The following is a 15,369-nucleotide window of genomic DNA, read 5'->3' as shown; positions in this document are numbered from 1 at the left end:
GTAAAAGTTATTTAGAGGAATATTCCATTTATCTCGTATACTATGGATAAAAATATGTAAAATATATTTTAAAAAAATTCAATCAAGTAGTTTTCAGATATATTATAAAGTTTAATTATTTAAAATAATTATGGTCAAAGTTTAAAATGTGACCTTTAAAAATATAATAAGAGACATTTTTTATGATACGGAGAGTAAAATATATAATATTAATATTAAAAATAGAGTAATTAATTTATTTAAATGGTAAATTTGAGTTTATAAATTTGATATTCAATCTTGCATGAACCAACCTTATTTAGTGGTTAAAGGAATCATTATTGTTCCTAAGGGTCATGGGTTTGAGAACAACAACTGCAACAGGATGATTGAGCGTTCATTGTCAAATAATTGAGAATGTTTAGAACAAATTACTTTGTAATCACCTTGTTTAATGAAAAAAATTGATCATCTTTTCAAATGATTGAGAATATTTTTAATTTTACACTTTACCTTATAAAATATAAATTTTGAAAAATCAATTTTTTCAGAACTTGATGCAATTATTATCCGAACCATCCAATTCTACTAACTTGATTTTCATGACGTTATATTATGCTTTCCCATACGTTATATTACCTTATAGAATACAACAATTACTGAAGTCTCAGGCCTAAACTCACTACTGCAGTCTCAGTTAGGGATGAGAATGGGTCGGTTTCGGTCAACCTGACATAATCCAAAATTTTACATACTTCACCCGATCCGACCCGACCGATCCAAAAATATATACTCTCCCGTCTGCACTCAACCCAAATCTGACCCGACTTGACCCAGAGCCGAAATAATAAAAAATATGATTTAATTGAAAATATATAGATATGTTATTTTAATTATTCTTAAATATATAAAGTAAAATTATTTTTTTCCGGGTAGGGTCGGGTCGGGTATTTTTCACCAAAAACTCGAATTCGACCTGACCGACCCGAACATCACATTTAACAAACCCAACCAGACTCTAACCCTAAATTAAAAAATTCAATCCGATCGGATCGAGTCGGAACCCGTCGAGTTCGGGTCCATGCCCATCCGTAGTCTCATCCTAACTCCTAAGCTTAATGGAGCTACCAGTTACCCACTTACAGAGGCCCATGGGTGGTTTGGTAGTTACTTGACAGTCCAACCCATGGAGTAGGAATTTCAATACCTGAGGCTGAGATGACATCCCTTTCAGATGATTGTATGGATTCGACTACCGGGTCTTCCTTACAGGTATTATACGAAGTTTCTTTTCCAATTGCTTGCATCTGAATTTGAAAAAGTCATCAAGGTTGATTACAATACTAATGTTGGAGAACAAAGAAAGTTTGCCAGGTTTTGCGGTGGTTGTGGACCTGAACAACCACTGCTCCCATGCACTGCCATCGACGTTTTGTACAACAATTGGAATATGAAGGACTAAACATATTGTTATGAATGTCGGGTATATGGGTATTCCAGGATTTGTGTGGTGTTAAAGCAGACGTCCTTGATAACCCGGAGGATAAATCCCCCCGCGAAGAATCAATAATGAACCTAACTGGGGCAAATGAACTATGGCCATGATGGTAGCACCTAGTCGCAGGAGGCCCTCGGAAAACTCAGTATGCAAATGTTGTCGTGCATGGAGAAAACACTCAAATCCTCTCGATATGATGTTTTAGCTGAGGTTGTAGGGACGGTAATGCTAAAAGTATCAATCCTTTAGGATATGACCGTGGCCTTGATGGCTATTGTTAAGTAGTTAGATGAAGTTGTTGAAAAGTGGTTAGGTAATCTGTTACGCCTCACTTTGTGAAAATATGAATTATAAAAAATGTTTACCTTTGTATTCAATTCACGCGAATAATACATGAACTCCTTACTCTCACTATGGTTGTTCAGTAATTTCAATATAGTATCTCTCACTAAACGTTCCTGAGCTGTTTTGTTTTTCTTTTCTCGCTTGTGCTGCTTATTCTTCTTGCTTCAATGGAGTTCTCTGCGACTACTGAAAAATCTTTTACAAACAAGAAGGTGGATATGATTCTTGATGAGATGAACTTCTAGTTGTGGAAGCAGCAAGTTTTACTTACAATTGACAGTCATCGGCTTGAGCGTATGTTGACTGGTTCGTTGCAAGTTGCAACCTCTGCCTGAAACCGTCGTCGATGCAAATGGTGACACGGTTCCTAATGACTTGTATGAAGACTTTGTTGCCCAAGACAATGCCCTTGCCTCTTGGCTACTATCAACGATCAGCCCTCATTTGCTCTCTTAGTTCGTCAGAACAGAAACAACGACGGCCGTTTAGAGCACGACCCTTCAATTTTGTGCAAATCGATCCACCGCCGCAGTAATTAGCATACACCACTAGCTTCAATCAATCAAGAAATAGAGTGATAGTACGAGGACCTATCTCACTCGTGTAGAGGAGGTGTGTGATGTGTTGGTTTCGTGTGATAGTGCGATAGGACAAAGTTCCCACAAATAATTTTTTAAGCATTTTGAAAGGTCTCCCCAAGGAGTATCAGTCGTTTGTGGCAATTATAACCACCATTAAAGAGTCTTTGTCCCTTGACAGAATCTATTCCAGGTTGATTGATTCAAAAACCCAGCTAGTTGGGTTCAATGTTCTAGAAGAATCCTTGCCAATGAGTGCCGACCTGGCTCATGCGAATCCTGGAACAAAGTCAACCAGTCATGGTTACCATGATTGTCAAAACACTCAACACGAGTCTAGCTCCGGTGGTCGAACTGGTGGGAAAGAGCGTGGTCATCCTCGGTTTCTATGCCAACTCTGTGGTAAAAATGGCTATTTGGTTGTTGTATTGTTGGTATCGTTTCGATCAGACCTTCTTTGGGAATCCTTTTCATCATAGTAATTCCAAGGATGGCTCAGGTAGTTCTAGCTATTCCAGTCTTGAGGCAGGCTCTGTTAATAGTGAAAGTTGCTCATGTTGCGCTAAAGGTCGAGCCGAAGTTCAGGTGTGGTATCAGTTGCAGCCTCAAGCTCATGTTACTACAGCTGCTCATCTTGTGACTCCTGATGTAATGAGTTCTCAGGCCCAAGTAACTTGTTGGGTAATATTGTTTCTCTAACTGTTAATGTTACTGGTAGTTCTGTGCTATGCTCATCTTATCAAGTCTTGATGTGAATTATTTACTGCATGTTCCCAAGATAACAAAAAACCTTCTTTCGGTCTCAAAGCTTGTTAGAGACAATATGTTTTTTGAGTTTCATGCTTCTCACTGTTGTGTTCGAGATAAGACTGTGGTGCAGCTCTGCTATGAGAAAAAGAAAGGGATGGCCTCTACTCCTTAGCTTGAATGCAACAACAGATATGTGATCAAGATGAAAACAATATGTTTGCTTCAAATACATGTATGAACTTTGTCATAGACGCATAGGACATCATACCACGGAACCCTAGAGCAAGTGTGAAAATAATCAATGTAAATGTTAAAAAAATATGAATAAACTTTGTGTTGCTTGCTACATAAAGCCATAAATTGCCTTTTCAATTGGTGATCATTGATTTATGAAGTCCCTCTCATGTTCTAACAGATTTCGTTATTATGCGAGTTTGTAGATGCATGCACAGACCACTCATGGCTACATTTGCTAAAGGATAAGTCATAAGCAATCTATATCTTTCATCTCTTCCGCAGCTTGTCATTACTCAGTTTGGAACACAAATTATGGTTGTCAAGAGGGACTAGGGAGGGGATTTTAGAAGCTTGTCTCGTGAGCTAGGGGTGAGCATCTGATTGAGTCAAAAAATTTCGAGTTATTCGAGTTGACGAGTCGTATTTTACAACTCGAACTTAACTTGAAATTTTTTTCGAATCGAGTCAAGTTTAAGAAATTCAAGTCGAGTTATTCAAATTTCTATACTAATTTATTATAATTATTTATGGTATTATGACAATAATTTGTTCCAATTTTGACTTTATCTAACCATATAGTGTGTGTTATATATTATTCTTTCATATTATAATGTTATTTAATATATCAAATACAATCTAAATTATGAAGTATATTCATAATATTATATTTAAGAAAGTACTTTGAGGGTAAAATATTAATGAGAATATAAATGAGCAATGAATTGATTAGAAGAAAGAATTTCCAACAATTGTAAAGACCAAATTGAGTAAAATGCAAAGTTAAGGGTCTAATTAAAAAAAGAGTACATCTTTAGTAAAAAATAAAAAAAAATTGAAGTTACATAGGTATTCTATTATGGTATATGAACATCGGTAAAAAACGAACTTAAATAAATGAAAAGTTAAGGAAAGGAGGTTAAAAATTGAATGACTAATTGAAAATAAAAAAATTGTTATAAAAAAAGAGGAATTGAAAGCACACATATATTCTATTATGGTTTAAGAGCATGTAGAATTGAAATTGTGTAACGACATGCCTCAATTGATTCCAGGATCAAAATACAAAGTATTTTATTTCCTGTAATTCTCTTTTATTTTTTTAAAAAGAATTTGATTCTTTCTTTTACTTTCCTCTGGTTCCAATTTAGTCTCGAATTGTTACTCTCGGATAATAATCTTCAGACATATTTTTCTTCTTCAACCTTTCTTAATCTGAGATAATTCGAAATTGTGGGGAAAACGAAACACGAGATAGTAAACAAATTTGTTTCGGGATTTATCTTGTTGTCTTAATTGGTTTACAAGAATTTTAAGTGGACAAATCTGTATAACAAAAATTGTCATAAAAGTAACTGATGTTACTGATTTTTTTTTCCAGAATTTTGATTATGCCCGATAACAAAATCTAAATAAACGAGAATTACTTTTCTGTTTAATGTAATTATTTCTAAGTTTCTTTTACATAAAAAATAAAGACAATAGACTCTACCGGTTCTCCCAACATGAATGCTGAGATGGTGGTACTGGTTCAGAATTCAAATCTGAATGTCAGTCAATCGATAGTGTCAATTAACCACAACCAAAAGCCGACAAAATTCTGTGAAGAGAATTTCAAGATGTGGCAACAGAAGATGACTTTATATTTTACCACAGGGAACCTTTCAAGGTTCTTGAAGGAAAATCATCTTGTTATTAAAGATAGAGAAGACACTGTTATTGCTTTTAACATTATTGAAGCTTAGAAGAATTCAGATTATATATGTCGGAATATAATACTAAATTGACTTCAAGATTCATTGTATCTAGTATATGCTGGTTATGAAACATCAAAGAAAATATGGGAAGCATTGGACCACAAGTACAAAGCTAAAGATGATGGAATTAAAAAAGTTTTTAGTTGTCAAGTTCTTGAATTTTACTATGGTTGACTTTAAACCAATAGTAAAACAAGTGGAGGAATTCCAAGTATTGATCAAAGGAATCCTTGCCGAGAGAATGGTCATAGGAGAGTCCTTTCAGGTATCTGCCATAATTGAGAAATTTACTCCTGGATGAAATGACTTCAAGAATTATCTGAAGTACAATAAGAAGGAAATGACCATGGAAGAACTGGTTGTCAGACTTCGAATAGAAGAAGACAACAAAATTACTTCTAAGAATCTCAACAAATAATAGGCTAAGGCAAACATGATGGAAGTCAAGGACTCCAATAAGGGAAAACAACCCAAGAATAGGTAAAAAATGAGACCTAAAGGTATAATTTCCAAGAAGGAGAAATTATAAGAGAAGTGCTTTAACTGTGGAAAGATGGGGCACAAATCCTCTTAGTGCAAATATCCAAAGAAAACCAAAGCTCGCGATGCTAATGAAAAGAATGACTAAAGATGTGGAGGATATAGATCTATGTGATGTGATCTCTAAAGTTAACGTAGTTGACTCTAATCCAAGAGAATGATAGCTCGATACTGGTAACACACGCCATATTTGTTGCGACAATGAATCTTTCTCCAAACTGACACCTTGCAACAATGGGAATAAGCTCTACATAGGCAATGTTGCGACTTTTGAAATCAAGGGGAAGGGTACTGTAGTCTTGAAGATGACTTATGGCAAAGAACTCAAGCTGCAGAATGTGTTGTATGTACCTGAAATATGGAAAAACATTGTTTTTGGAACACTCTTAAGTGTTCACGGCTTTATAATGGTGTTTGAATCCAAAAAGTTGAATTTTCCAAAGGGGAAATGTTTGTGGGTAGAGGGTATGTATTGAATGATAAGCGGAAACTCAATGTTATCTCTGTAAAAGTCAAAAACATGAATAAGAATAAATTTTTCTTCTTCCATTTATATGCTTGAGTCATTTAATTTATTGCGTGGTAGGCTTGGACATGTTAATTATGATGCACTACGGAGATAAATTAACTTGGAACATCCTCGTTTCATATAATTATAATCATAAATGTAAAACATGTATTGAGGCAAAATTAACAAGGTCATCTTTTCAAACTGTTGAAAGACTGAACCACTTAATTTAATTCAGAGTGACATTTGTAACTTGAAATTTGTCCAAACGAGAGGAGTGAATAAATACTTTATTACCTTCATTGACGATAGCACAAAGAATTTCTATGTATATTTGCTTAAGAGTAAAGATGAAGTTATGAAAAAAATTAAACTCTATAAGCAAGAAGTCAAAACCAACTTAATAAAAAGAATAAGATGGTAAGAAGTGATTGTGGTGATGAATATGTTGAACCATTCAGAGAATTTTATTCACAACATGGTATTATTCACGAAGTAACACCACCTTATTCTCCTCAATCAAATGGAGTTGTCGAGTAAAAAAATCAGACTCTAAAAGAAATGATAAATGCCTTGTTAGGCAGTTCTGGGTTATCACAAAACATGTGGGGGAAGATGTCCTTTTAGCTAATTACCTTTAAAACAAGGTATCCTAAAAATCCGATCGATCGGAATCCATCGGGTTCAGGTCCATGCTCATCCCTAATTAGGGTTGTGCATTAAAACCTGAACCTCAGCGATAATGGTCAAATTTTATATTATTTTCTTACTTGCCGGAGCAATCTATGAGCTCTACTAAATTTCCTCATTGCTTTAATCCCAACTTGCATTATTCACAAACTATTTAACACTCGTTTTTGTGGAAGCCTCGATAGCATTGCAGCAAAGGTGTCATGGCAATGGGAATCACTTTATTATTTGTTTCTGTCTCATTGCTTGGTTCATCTTCTGCTTGTACGTTTCCAGCAATTTACAACTTCAGCGATTCCAACTCCGATACGGGAAGTTACTCCGCAGCATTTGCTCGGATTCTTCCACCTTATGGCGAGACCTTCGGTAAACCTTCTGCTAGGCTTTCTGATGGGCGTCTAATCATAGATTTTATACGTAAGTATCTTAAAAGTTCATACTTTTTGTTCTTTTTTATGTCACCATTGTCATAACCATTTTTCAAAAAAAAACAATTAAATATTATTTTTAAAACGATTATGACTTTTATTTTGAAAAATTGAGTATTTTGGATTAATTTGGATTAAATTGAATAGAGTCGCCATCGACCTTTGGGTTAGGTAAGTCGAATACCTAAAAACGTCTTTTTAAAAGAAATTTAAAAATCATTTTCAAGACAAAAATGGTCTACATTTACCAGAAATCAATTTAACGGTTCGGGAATCGGTTACGTGTGGGGAAGGGTAAGCACCCCCACAGCGCCCAAAAATGGTACTGTGTCGCTTGCACATTGTCGTAAATGATGGAAATGATAATCGAATATAAAATTAACCTATGATCCATTTATTGAGATTTATTTAATTTGCCTCGAATTATTTAAAGAAATCCTTTAAACTCATCAGATCTGAAATTTGCAATCCTCCGTCGGAAGCTATTTCAACCATTTCTCATTCGTAAAAGAATTCTATCATTGATTATGTAAAATACAAATCGAATATACTAAAAACAATGTTTACATACGAATAAATTGATTACTAAAAACGTGAATTGAATACAAATTAAAAATTTGAAATTTACATTCACATAAAATAAAGTAATTGTCACTTAAAATAACACACATTGCATCGTTGAACAAATGATTAGCAAAATATACTCAACTTATTTCAAGTTTCTATGTCGTTAAAATGCCGTACCGGATCACACCACTTCGACCAAGTGGTACTTTCCACGCTCATATCTACGCATATGTATTCTTGAAAATAAATCGAAATCAAATATTTCATACATAGATACAATATAATGAGAATAAATGTAATTGAAATACAATATTTACATTAAATGGAATTAAACACATTATTTACATAATACAAATAACCATGTAATATGTAAAATACATTCATATATAAATGACTAAAATAAAAATAAATAAACATTACAAACCAAAATAAAATACAAAAATAGTAATTAAGGGACTAAACAATTAAACATAAATTCGTAAGGGCAAACAATAAATTTACCTAAAGTATTTATACTAAAACATTGACCATAATGAAACAAAGTAAATTAAAAATACTAATTAAAATAAAGAGGTAACATTCAGTGACTGAATGAAACATTTGTAAATATTAAAACCCGAATCAAACATAAACAAAATAGTAGATATAAGCATGAGGGACCGAACAATAATTAAACCAAATACCCAACAGTGACTAAAATGTAAAATACATAATATCCTGTCCAAATTCGAACATTCACAAAAACCACAACACACGAAATTAGCTAAAATGAAACTATTACAAACATTGGGACCAAAGTCAAATCACAAAAATGACATAACATAATAGGACTAAATAAATATTTATAAATGTGATGGCCGGATTCGAATATCAAAGAAACATACATGAATATTAAATCATGGCTAAGATGTAACATTTATAAATACTGAAACCAGAACCAAATATAAACAAAAATGTTATAATACCTAGGATGTGACTAAAATGTAAAAGTGAAAAGATAAAGGCTCAAATTGAAATAATGTAAACTTCATTCCCTGGCTAAATCGTGCGGTTACAAAGGATCAGGGACCAAAAGCGTGGTTTACCCCTTTCATGCTAAAACACGCATACCCTGAACCCTTTTACACGACGTCGTTTTGGGTCCATCATAACCCAAAATAAGGGTTTCGAAACCCTTGTTTTTCTCATTCTCAGCCGCTCTCATCTCTTAAAACAGAGAGAAAAAAGCTCTCAAGTTTCTCTCTCCTCTCCGCCTCTGTCTCCGCCGTGGAGAGAAAATAGAGAGGCCACGGCCGGCGCAGCCGGCGGCGATGGCGCAAGAAACCTTACCTGAGACACCCTATGGCCTTTCCCCTCCCTCTCTTCGAAAGAAAAAAACTTTAATACCCAAACAGAAACCGAAACCCCCTCCTATTCGAACCCTAGATCGTAGAAAGGTGAAGGTTTTACCTTCGATGGTGGCCCCTCCTAACTCCTGAGGAAGCAACGATCAAATCTCCCCTAAAGGTAAATCTCTATCTCGTTTTTTTCTGCTTTTTACTGTTAGTTCTCCATTTGGTTTCACTCTCTGAATTTCTCTCTTTTTTTCTTTTTTCGGTTATCACCCTTCTTCTTTTTTTCTCTCAACCCGAATCAATCCCCTGTCCTTGCATGTCTCTTTCTTATGGTCTTTTTTGCTGAGAATCATCATCTCCATTTGATAGGATCATGTTCCTAGGCTCGGTTAGTACCAAAAGCCAAATATTTAGGGATTTAGGACTTTTTTAATGGTTTTCAGATTTGAGGTGATTTGGTCCACTGTTGATGATGTTTTATTTCTGTTTGATTGGTTCTGCTGTAGATGACGATAGTGGAGCAGTTGGGTCGGCGGCTGGACCACCGAGTGGTGGCTCGGTGATTGGCTGCACTGCTGGAAGCTGAGGAGTTGAAGTCGCGGGCGGCTGGAGACCAACGGCTGAGCTGATGATATTTTTAGGGTTTCAAACCCTAAGCTTTGTGTATCTGGAACCGTTTGGATGGGTCCAGATCCAATGGCCAGAAATGAGGCTGGCTGGGCATTTAGGGGATTAGGGTTGAAACCCTAATTTGTTTTAGGGTTGAAACCCTAATCTTTTAGGGTTTGAAACCCTAATCTTTGGGTTGGGTTGGTTCAGGGTATTGGGCCATTAGGTTTAGCTAGCTGGACTCCGGGAATGGACCTTCTGTAATCTGGGCTTTAGTGGCCTGCAAAAATATGTAAATGTAATATTAATAATAATAATATAATAAATAATAATAATAATAATATAATAATAATAATATAATAAATAATAAAAAAAGACCCGGACAAAAACGGTGTCTACAACCATGTCATGGGACTGTTATGTTCTTGTATAAATTAATTTGATTAGATTATCTTTGCAGCTGATGAGTTGAAATGCCATTCTTGTGTGCATACCTTGAAGCAATGGATTTGAACTTCAGACACGGAGCGAATTCGCAACATCTTCATCACGGTTCAACCGCCAACGGTAATAATTGATGCTGGTTTTAATCCATTATCTTGATACACTCTCGCAGTTTCAACAACTTCAAGAGCGCACCAATGAGCTTTATGACAGTTAGATATGCATACTTTATGGACTACTCCAGAAAAGTGAGATGTATATATATATTTTTCATTTATGGCAATGAATAACATCATGTTTGCTAGTTTTCAGCCAAGATATGGATATGTTACAGATAGCTACCGAGAACCGAATGAGTTTTCAAAGGCTCTTTGCACTTCGATTTTGGGCAGATGATCTGTCTTTTGGCCTTGCAACAAGCAGGTTAATGCATCCATTCCCAATAAAATCAGTCAGTTCGCTACGGAAATAGAGGCATTTTCGGTATCTGTTTCGATTTAAGCGACATAAAGCCGAAAACACAAGATTCAAAGACTTGTGTTTACTTCTAGAAACTCTTTCACCAAGGAGCACGATTCTTTTGGATGCATAATACCGGTCCACTTGGCTGCTTGCCTATTGTTTTCAAAAATTCCCCTCCAATCCTGGGAATGTCGACAACGTCGGTTGCCTTAAGTCTTACATGAGGGGCTCAAGAGTTCAACAGCAGCTTAAAGACACGGTTTTTCAAATTGAGGTCAAGCTCGATGGCGCAAGGCTTACATATGTGGATATCTTCAGCTAAATATTCTTTGATCAGTGAAGCAAGTAAATATGGTATGTTTAACATATTCTTCTAGTTGGCGAGCCTCATTGATTCAAGTTTTCATCAACGACGACCGTATATGGCTCGGCGACTGCAGGCTTTATTGATCATTTTTTATGTTGCTGCGGCGATTATCGTGTCATATGCGGGAGGACAGCGGTGGTGAAGGGTAACGAAATCTTCGGGACATCTTTGCAGTGATCCGTCTAAACAGATTAATTGGGATAGCGTTCATTATACTGATGCTGATGCTGCTAACTATTGTATAGCCAATAGCATTCTGAATGGCTCTCTTTCAGATCCCCACTTCCTATATCCAAAGTGAAGACACTAGTTTTTTTCCATTTGGTTTTATTATTATTATTATTATTATTATTATTTTATTTATTTATTATATTATATTATTATTATTATTATTATTATTATTATTATTATTATATTTTAGGCCCAAATCAAACCCAACCCAATTACAAACCGGCTCAGTTACAATAGCCCAACTCAGTGGCCCAAAAGAAACCCTAAACCCAATGTGTTTCATGCTTCAGCCGCCAACAAACAACAACCGTTGGATCTTGTGAGATCCAACGGTCCAAGGACCTCCAGATGAAACCCTAAGGTATCATCACCCTAGGGCCACGACGTCAGTCGCCTCTCTGACATCTCCAACAGCCGCTGCCACGCTTCAACGGGAGCCTCCAGAAGACTTAAAGAGAACCGTCCACGTTGAGGGCTATGGTGAGTCACCGCTATAGTTTGGTGACTCACCGAAATGAGCCCTTTTACCCGGTCTGAGACGAGCGTCGTTGATGGCTATAAAGCCATCAACCGAACTTGTGAAATAAAGGGACAGAGAGCAACGAGCAACCCAGCAACCAAATACACCAAAATATTGAAACAAAAATTAAAAGAAGCCTTATCGAGGAAGCAGCACCGCCACCGGAGTTTCCACGCGCCCATACATGCCACCGTTGAAGTCGAAATACCGAAGGTATTTCTTTAGATCTGCGAAAATCCATCACTTTTTAGGATAAACGGGGTCAGATTTGGGTTTAGATCGCTCGGATCTTTTATTTGGGTAAATTTGTTGTTTTCCGATCACCGACGACGGTGGCAGACGATGAGGTTGGCGGCGGCGTAAGGATACCGGCCGGTGAACAGATTCCCTCCGATGAGGGAATCCTAAAGAGAAGCGAGAGAGAAATGCTTCTCTCGGTTTTAGAGAGATAAGAGGAAAGAAGAAAATGAGAGAATGGCCCGAAGGGTTGGCCATATTAGGGTTTAAATAACCCTTCCCAAACAATGTCGTTTTGGGAGGGGTATATGCGTAATTTATTAATGGGTAAACTATACTCGCGGCCATTACAGATTTGTAACTTTATATTTTAGTCACTTAAATCAAATTTAGATCCTTTTAATTCGGTCTCTTAATTTTACTTATTTTATAATTTAGTCACTGACATAAATATATAAATTTTAGGCAAATAACTGATTTAGCCATTATAATTTTAATAATTAATATTTTAATCCCGAAAGCATGTTTTAATTTATTTTAATTTGATATTCGAATTTGATATATGTTTATTTTAATCACTAAATTAATAATAGGTCAAATAGCATGTTTAGCCAATGTATTTTTAAATAACTAATTATGAATTAGGGTATTTAATTTTAATATTATTTTTTACTAATTTTTAATTTCATTTTATATTTAATACTATAGTTTTAATTTTATTTATTTTAGTCCATTTAGTTATATTTTAATTTTATATGTTTATTCAATATTTTAAATGATTTTATTTTAATCATATTAATATATATTATTTGATTAATTTTATAAGTTAATAATATTTATTTATTTTTAAAATATTAAGAGATGGCAGTCTTAAAATAACTAGATGTCATATTCTGGTATCTTAAAAATAATAAATATCATGCTTATAAAATATATATATATATATATACATATATATTTAATTTAATTTTATAAATTATTTTAATCAAGTTTTAATATTTATTTATTTTTTAAATGATATTCTTAAAATAACTGGATGTCCTTTACTGATATTTTTAAATAAATAAATATATTACTTTTATAAATTATATATATTAATTTAATTTATTATTTTTAGAGAAATGTTTTATTAATATTTATTTATTTTTTAATATTAAGAAAGGGATTGTCTTAAAGCAACTATAATTCTTTTTCTGATATTTCTAAGTAAATAAATATTTTATTTATAAAAACTTAAAAAATTATATATATTAAATATATAGATATTAATATATTTTCTTAAAATTATACTAAATAATAGGATTATGAATTAAATATATTTTTGAATTCTTAAATTTCCAATAATAAAGACAATTTATAATTAATGGATACCAATTTTGGGCGTTATAGGGGTGCTAATCTTTCCCTAAACGTAACCGACCACGAATCTTTTTTTACTAAAATTTTTTTGTTATACGCAGATCAATTTATCTTTTAAATTATGTTTCTTAAAACTATTTTAAAAGATTGTTTTTAGTATTTGACCTACCTAACTCAAAAAGGTCAATAGCGACTCCCAAAATAATTTTTAAAATCAAAATCATTTATTTATTCATTTTATTTTTCCCACCAAGTAAAAATTCGTGCCCGGGCGAAAACTGGTAACGACAGCTTGGCGACTCCGCTGGGGAACCTGGTCAATCTTTAAAATCAATTATAAATTGTTTTTATTAATTAGAAATTAAAAATTCATATTTATTTAATTTATAATTCTTTTCTTTCAAATTTTTTTATTACTTATGGTTTTCATAATATTTTTATATTCTTCTTTATTAATGTTTTTATTTTATTTTCAGATATTAAATTTCATTTTGTTTGTCAAAGGTTTGAATATTTCTCCTCACACACAACACTTGCATTGCATAACATAAGCTTTATAATCAAGCTTGTCCCTTTTAAGTGGGAATAAAAGCGACGTTTTCGTAAGAATTTATTCTACGTGTCAGACCTATCAAGTAGCTTTCAGGTTCATATGCTCTATGTCTTCGTGAAAATTTATTCACCGTGTCAGGCATAGGGAAATGTGCCCCCTCGAATTGAACTCGATCCGCTTAAGTCTGTAGTGGACTAGGATTGAGGGTTTGACAGCCCAAGGGGCCATCAACAAGGACAATTCGGGTACCTATACTCTTAGAAATGAAACTCTGCATATAGTAAACTCTAGAAACTCTTCCGATCTGAAACCATGCCGAAAGTTTGTCCAAAATAGGTGTACACAAAGGAGAAATGAATTCTAACTTTTTCCTTTTAATTTATTTATTTATTTTCCTGCTGAATAAATTACATGTGAATTTATATTATAGTATTATTTAAAGTATGCTATGTAGAAAGCATGTTTAAATAGAAATATTTGGGTAGACATTAAATTAAATTTTTCCTTCCTTATTATTTGAACTAATTCATTTTTTTATGTTTTTCTTTTATTTTTGTTGTTTGCATTGCATCATACAGGATTAAAGGTATTGATCTTCGAGTTAATCGTCTCATTGGAAAACCTTAATCTATGGATAAAAAGTGTTCAAATCAAATAGTTTCAAACTCAGAAGTAAGACAGTGGTCTGAAGACTTACAAAGACAGAGGGGAGACAGTCTGCAGGATGATTATGTACCAGAGTTAGCAAGTTATGCTCTAGTTTCTCTAAAAAGAAATGATATTCAAGATCTGCGAGGCATTAGGTAGAGTTGGGACTCAAACAAAAAGTTGTAGTTCTATTAGTATTACGGGGATATTCCATATTTGCTTTATGTCGAAGTTGATGATGAATTGCTTCGAGCCCTGATTCAATTCTAGAATCCATGTTATAATTGTTTCACTTTCAATAAGGAGGACTTGGTTCCTACTATTGAAGAGTATAAAACTTTGTTACATATAGAAGGGGCTTTGGAGAATCAAATTTATTCAAGGTCAATCAAAACTCAACCTTTCAAAGTTAAATTAGCAAAGATTGCAGGAGTACGAGAGGAATGGGTAGTGGCCCGTACAAACCAAAAAGGCGAGGGCGAAGGCATTTCTTGGACCAACATCAAAGAAATCATTCAGAGTCATCTAGATGATAAAGTACTATTTGATCTCTTTACTCTGGGTATATATGGTATGGTCATCTTCCCGAAAGCATTGGGTTACATTAAGGCATCAGTAGTAGATTTATTCGAGCAGCTACAAAAAAAGGGTCAATCATGCTTCTGTAATTTTAGCAGAGACCTTTCGATCATTAAGCGCTTGTAGAAGACTGGGAGGTGGACGATTTTCGG

This window comes from Hibiscus syriacus, unplaced genomic scaffold (assembly GCF_006381635.1).
Source record: "Hibiscus syriacus cultivar Baekdansim isolate YM2019G1 unplaced genomic scaffold, ASM638163v2 tig00112699_pilon, whole genome shotgun sequence".
Taxonomy (NCBI): Eukaryota; Viridiplantae; Streptophyta; class Magnoliopsida; order Malvales; family Malvaceae; genus Hibiscus; species Hibiscus syriacus.
This window is presented reverse-complemented; position numbering follows the sequence as displayed.